This window comes from Phaseolus vulgaris, chromosome 1 (assembly GCF_051622355.1).
Source record: "Phaseolus vulgaris cultivar YP4 chromosome 1, ASM5162235v1, whole genome shotgun sequence".
Taxonomy (NCBI): domain Eukaryota; kingdom Viridiplantae; phylum Streptophyta; class Magnoliopsida; order Fabales; family Fabaceae; genus Phaseolus; species Phaseolus vulgaris.
In genome coordinates, this window is record NC_143498.1 from 34,305,755 (window position 1) to 34,313,277 (window position 7,523).

General features: G+C 36.1%; 1 pseudogene; it reads right to left on the bottom strand.

Annotated features, from left to right (window-relative positions):
* Positions 1–4,966: 4,966 nt before the first annotated feature.
* LOC137815878 (uncharacterized) lies at positions 4,967–6,226 on the bottom strand (annotated as a pseudogene).
* Between the last annotated feature and the right edge of the window lie 1,297 nt (positions 6,227–7,523).

A 7,523-nucleotide genomic window follows, 5' to 3' on the forward strand; every position in this document is an offset into this window, starting at 1 on the left:
CATACTTGAATGTGATTTAAAATTTATATTTAAATATTTTATTAATAATAGTAATAATATTATTATTAACATTATTACTATTATTATTAATATTAATAATAATAAAAATAATAAGAATTATTATAAGAATAATTATAATCATAATATGATAACACAAAAATCTTTAGTTTATTGGTTAAAAGTTCTATATATATATTCATGAGATCTTGGTTTGATCTCTTTTGCAACAACATGTGAGTAGTAATAATAATAATACCTACAAGAAAAAAATGGTTTTAACGGGGTTTAGTTTTATATTATCCAAGGTTAAAACCTTTATTAAGTCATTTACTTAGGGTTGCAATTTCCCTCGCTAAACCATCTCCGAGGAACGTGTTTTCAGGGAAAACCTCCAGAAAAAAATTTCAGAACCCGTGTTAAATACCCTAGGTTTAAGAATCTCCGTAAAATGCCATGGATTTCAAAACCTTTGTTAAATATCATGGATTTTAAAGCCTCCATAAAAGACCACGGGTTTAAGAACCTCCATAAAATACCATGAGTTTCAAATTTCTGTAATATGACTTGCCGTTTGAAATAAATTTCAAACCCTATTTTCCACAATCTCTAACGATCCTCCTAACTTCTCTCTTCCACCATATACACACCGCTCTCTGGCACAGACACAGTGGTCGTCGTCGATAGTCCTTGATAGGTGCATGCTTTCATTCGATTGATTTCTTTGGTGGAGTTTGCAGAAGCTTTCATGGATTGCTCACGGACAAGGCTCTCACATGGAGATCACAGTTGCCTTGGAGGTGCAGAACAAGTATGGAGGTGAGAGGTTTGGCCAGCTCACTTGGAAGATGAAGGTTGAAGACTAAACTTGCCTATCCTAGAGAGGAAGTAGACAAGAGTGACAAATTGGCACAAAAATTTGGCAGCAATTTCACTCTATGATTAATCTTGATTTTTACATGAGGTAGGCTCCTCCTTTTATAGTAATGGAGGACCGGTCAAATGAAATGTAAATGCAAGGGAAATAGCTTTGGAATGTCCACCAAATGCATCTTGGCACATGGAGCACATGAAACATATTTAACATGTGTTTGAAAAGCTTTTAGCACATGTTTCATATGGTTCATGTGGAGGTAGTCGTGCAACACATTTATCACATGGAGCATGTGTTAATTGTGTACTCTTCTACCTTGTTCCAATCGGCCTAGGTGAATTTAGAGGTTTTAGAAACTCTAAATTAGCCTAGGTTGATTTTATGTGCCAAAACTAAATTCCAAGAAAACTTACAGTAATTTCCTATTCTAATTTTGACAGAAAATAAATTCTACTCTATATTAAGCTTCATGGCCTTTGAACAAATAGAGGAACCTTTCTCTGCTATCAGTAGCAGTGTGCCAATTCTATTGAATTCTTCTAGCCATAACTCTTGTAGTTAGCCCGAATCTTCTATGTTTTGGGCTTGAGCTTGTATTTGGGCTTGGGCTTGGGCCTCTACCATCATCCCCTCCCTTTTGAAAAGGATTTTTCCTCAAATCCAATGCATCTTCTTCTTCTTCTTATTTACTTCTTGCAAAAGGTATAATAATATTGAAAGTATGATGAACTCCATATTCTTTAGGCAAATCAAGAATGTATGCATTGTTGTTGATTCTTTTGAGAACTTGGAAAGGTCCAAACCCAGTCACCTTTCTCAAAAACTATCTCTCTCTTCCCCTTATTGCTATGTTTGACATATTTCTCAGTTTGTAGTTGTATTTGAGTTTTAATTCTCTCACGCAATTTCTTAACAAATTCGGCTTTTGTTATTCCTTCCTTATGCACAAATTCTTGTGGATTAGGAAGAGGTAACAAGTCCAAAGGAAAAAGAGGAATAAACCCATATATAACTCCAAATGGAGAAATATTGGTAGTTTTATGGACTACCCTATTGTCTGCAAATTCAATATGAGGAAGGTACTCATCCCAAGATCTATGGTTACCCTTCATAACTGCCTGCAACATAGTTGAAAGAGATCTATTTACTACATCGGTTTGTCCATCTATTTGATGATGACAAGAAGTTGAAAACTTTTGTTTAGTTCCAAGCCTTTCCCAGAGAGTTCTCTAAAAATGAATTATAAATTTTGGATCTCTATTAGACACTATGCTCTTGGGTAGACCATGAAGTCTGACCATTTCTCTAAAGAAGAGCCTAGAGATATTGTTTGCATCATCTATCTTGTGGCATGGTATAAAATGTGCCATTTTACTAAACCTATCTACAACCACAAAGATAGAATCAAAACCCCGTTGCAGTCCTAGGAAGTCCCAAAATAAAGTCCATGCTAATGTCTTCCCACGGAGCATTTGCAACAGGAAAAGGAGTATAAAGTCCATGAGGCATTACTTTAGACTCGACTTTTAAACATGATATACATCTAAAGCAATATCTCTGAACATCTTTTCTCATGTGTGGCCAAAATAATTTTCCTTTTAAAAGCTCTAGAGTTTTATCAACTTTAAAATGGCCCATGAGTCCTCCTTCGTGTGTTTCTTTTACAAGGAGCTTTCTATGTATTTCTTGAGGTATACAAAGTTTTCCTTCTTTAAAAAGATACCCCTCAGACACATAAAGTCCTCCTTGGGCTCTATGTTCACATTGAGCAAAAGTGGATGCAAAATCTTTATCTTCTTTATACAACTCAGTTATGTTTTGAAATCCAAGAATTTGGGCGCCAAGTTTTGAAAAAAGGGCATGTCTTCTAGATAAAGCATCGACCACGATATTAGTACTGCCCTTCTTGTATTTGATAACATAAGGAAATTGTTCAAGAAATTCCATCCATTTTGCATGGTGTTTATTCAACTTATGTTGACCCTTAAGATACTTTAAAGACTCATGATCACTATGAATGACAAACTTCTTAGAGACTAGATAGCGCTCCCAAGTCTTCAATGCCCTCACAAGTGCATAAAGCTCTTTATCATAGGTGGTGATGGAAGAAGTGCCTTCATGTGTGACGAAACTTTAATGATGGTGGCGGAAGCATATGAAAGAGGCGTGCAAGGATCTCCTAAGAGGTGTGGTATCCTTGAAGGTGCATGAGATGTATGATGAGTGATAGGTGAGGCCTAATCACTTGGAGGGTGAAGAATGAAGATCAAACATCTATCCTAGGGAGAGTAGGAGACAAGAGTGTAATTGGCACAAATTTGACAGCAATTCACTCATATGATTAATCTTCCAATTACATGAGTCAAGCCCTCTTATTTATAATGTTTAGAGGGCTGAAAATTCAAATGAAAGTGGAGGGAAATTCAAATGAGAAGCATTTGAATTTAGAGCCAATTTCCTAGTCACAAGGGAAGTATGACTTGATTTCTTTCTTTGGCACCTCCTAAATCTACACCTACACCTTCTTTTTATGTCACATGGAAGGTGTGACTTATCTTTATACATTTTCACCTCTTATATCTATATCTACACCTCCCTTTATGTTATACTAAAAACTACTCAAAAGTAATTACAAAAAGAGACATCCAATGATGCTTAGTTGACCCATATCTTCTATGTGTTGGGCTTGAGCTAAAGCTTGAACTTGTATTTAGACTTGGGCTTGGGCTTCTTCTATCATGGGCTTGGGCCTCTACCATCAGGTGAGGTAGTTGAGGGTGGCACCATGAAGTTTTTCACTTAAATAAGCTATTGGGTGCCCACCTTGCAACAACACTGTACCTATGCCTACTCCTGATGCATCATATTCTAGCTCAAAAGTTTTTGCAAAATTTGGTAGAGCTAGGACGGGTGCATTAGTGAGGAGAGCTTTAAGCCTCTTGAAGGCTTGATCTTGCTTCTCTGTCCAACAGAATGGAGTGTCTTTCTTCACTAACTCATTGAGGGGTGAAACTAGACTTGAGAAGTTAGGCACAAATCTTTTATAAAAATTTGCTAGCCCATGAAAACTCCTAACATCTCCTACATTTTGTGGAATTGACCATTCTTGGATGGCTTTGATTTTCTCGGGGTCAACATGCACCCCATTTTTGTTAACTATAAAACCTAGAAATACTATACTATCAACACAAAAGGTACATTTATCTATATTAGCAAACAAGTTATTGATCCTAAGCACTATGAGAACTTCCCTAAGGTGGCTTAGGTGGTCTTCTAGGTTTTTGTTGTATACTAATACATCATCAAAATAAACTACTATATATTTTCCTATACAATCTCTCAAGACATGATTCATAAGCCTCATGAACGTACTTGGTGCATTAATGAGTCTGAAAGGCATCACTAACCATTCATATAATCCAAATTTGGTTTTGAAAGCAATTTTCCACTCATCACCTTCTTTAATTCGAATTTGGTGATAGCCACTTTTAACATCAAATTTTGAAAATATAATGGACCCATGCAGTTCATGAAGCATATCATCTAGTCTTGGGATTGGATGCCGATACTTGATGGTGATATTATTGATGGCTCTACAGTCACAACACATTCTCCACTTGCCATCCTTTTTAGGCACCAACAAGACAGGAACAACACAAGGACTAAGGCTTTTTTGGACCCAACCCTTATCCAACAAATCCTAAACTTGTGTTTCTATCTCTTTTGTTTCATCAGGATTAGTTCTATAAGCCGTTTTATTGGGTAGACTAGCTCTCAGAACTAAATCGATTTGATGTTCTATTCCTCTAAAAGGGGGAAGTTCCATTGGACCTTCCTTAGAAAATACATCACCAAATTCTTTTAAAAGCTCTTTTATCAAAGGAGGTAGATCATTAGACTCAGCATTTGTGGCAGTGCATGTTAGTGTTCCTTTACAAAGAAGGAGGCCGGTAGGTTGTTCAGAAAGAAGTATTTTTTTAACTTTGTTTTCAACTTTTTCTTCTTTCTGAATGACCTTGTGGGAAGGAACACTTTTCTCCCACGTCTCTTTTTCCTTAAAAACTTTTTCTTGGGTTTCTAATTCCTTTTTTATCCTCATCCTTTATTTATTTTTTTCATTTGAACTTGGTCCTTTACCACTTGTGATGGTGGTAGTGGATAAAGCACAAACTTCTTTTTCTTGGTGGGTGAAAGTAATCTCATTAGTAACACCATTGTGCATGGTTTTCTTATCAAATTGCCAAGGTCTTCCTAATAAAATATGACAAGCTTCCATGGGAACTACATCACATAAAATGTTATCTTTGTAGTTTTCCACATAAAACTCGACTTTCACTTGTTTATCTACAGTTAGTTCCCCACCCTCATTAATCCATTGAAGTTTGTAAGGTTTTGGATGAGGTACTACTTGTAGACTAAGTTTTTCAACCATCCTAAGGCTACAACAATTGCAGCATGATCCACTATCCACAATGAGAGAACATATATTTTCAAAAACTTTACATCTTGTATGGAAGATGTTCTCTCTTTGTGTTTCTTGAATCATCTTAGGTTGATTGTTGAGGGTTCTACGGATCATCATTAGTTCGCCCTCACATGGATATACCCCTTCATTATTTTCTTTTTCTTCCTCTTCCTCCCCACTAGCTACATCACTTTGGCTTGTATATTCGTCCTTCCCTCGTAAGAATATGGTTCTCCTATTTGGGCACTGGGCGGCTATATGACCTCTTCCAAAGCATTTAAAACACTTAGTATCTCGGCTACGGGGTTGAGGGGTTATCACATCTTTTCCTAAACTTTTGGAAGTTTCCTTAGGTTTCTCTCTTGACATATTATCCTCCCTTTCTTTTCTATACTCTTTCTTTGGATAAGAGCTAGGGTATGTACTTTCCCTACGACTTGAAGTTTTCCTCAAAATTTGTTGCTCAATTTTGATACACAATTGAATTAAATCATTCAAGTCTCGGTAGGGTAAAAGTTCAACCCTATCTCTAATCTCAAGATTGAGTCCACTCAAAAATCTAGCTATGGTGGTGGTCTCATCTTCCCTAATGGAAGCTCGCATCATATATAATTCCATCTTCTACTATACTCCTCTACACTCATAGATTTTTGTTGGAGTCTTAGGAGCTTGTCCATTAACTCCCTATTATAATATGAGGGTATATGTCGGCGTCTTAAGGCTCCCCAAAGGTCATTCCAATATTCTATGGGAGGATCCTTATGAAGATGCCTATCTCTTTCTAAGGCAGTCCACCAATACATAGCATTTCCTTGAAAGCTTAAGGTGGCTAAGGGTACTTTTCTTTCCCCACTCACCCTATGGCAAGCAAACAATTGTTCTACCTTCATTTCCCATGGAAATAAGGTAGATCTACCCTAACCTCCTTAACACTTTCCTTTTCTTTTCTTTCTCTTCTAGTTTGCATAGGGGGTGGTTGATAGTATTAATTTATCCTAAGACTTTCTTCTCCAAAATAATCGTTACCCCTAAAACTAGATGTATGAGAACTTTTTTTAGATTTATGAGAGGATTCATCCCTTTCTTTAACCATTTTCAACTCTTTTTCCATCAATGCAAAATGAGCATCCCTCTCTTTGAGTTGAGCCTCATATTCCAATTGTCTATGTGAAAGTGATTGAAAGTCTCTTGATAGTTGTTTTAAAAGAGCTTTTATTGACTTTATAGCACTTTCACTAGAATGAGAAGAATGAGCCGACATGATTAAAGTTTGTGTTAAAAGTAATTTACCTTAAGAAAGATAGGTGTAGTAATGAAGGTAGATTCCCAGGAAAGGGAGGTGAATCACTTGGATCGCTTAAGTTCCAAGACTTTCCTAGCCAGATTCTATCCTCCAAGACTTTCACAAACCTTTCTCTAAGTAATTCACTTAGAGCACAACCAAGAATGAAAACTCAATTTGTATGTAAGAAAAATAAGGCAAAGCAATAAACCACTTACTAGAAAACAATTGCTATCTAGAAAATCTTGTAAACTAGACATTTCCTAAGGTGAGGCTTCTTGGCACTTTGAACCTTGAAGACACACTCACCGTCTAATACGCAATTAGTAAAAAAAATTGAAGATTAACTAGAACTAGAAAGCTTTAAACTAGTCGAAGTCCTGATGGTGTGGCTTTTTGGCACTTTGAACCTCAAAGACACATTCACCGTCTAATTGGCGTGATTAATTCCACTAATTATTGAATGTTTAACAATTTTCAACTCAAAAGAAATACAATGGGAATTGGATTACAAAAGAAAATTTAGAAATCCTATTTTATGCACTTTTTTTGCTTGTTGGTACTCCTTGTTGTTACTCTTGCTATTGGCACCCACTCTTTGTGTATTTTGTAAACTCACTTGTTGTTGTACTCTTGTTTAACCTTTCAAGTATATTCAAGTTAAGTCTTCAAAATAGCACCTACTAAGTAATACTGGACTAACCACAAAGGTGAGCTCCAAACTTAACCAAGCACCACTTTTGAAAACTTCCACCAGAGATAGAGGTCAACAAATTTCAAAGCAACAAAATATTTCAATACGGAATTGGACTACAGCAAAGGGAGTAATAATGTGACAAATTGAAAGAGTAATTGAAAAAATTGATAAGCAAGAAAAATAAGGTAATCAACAAAGCTAGCACATA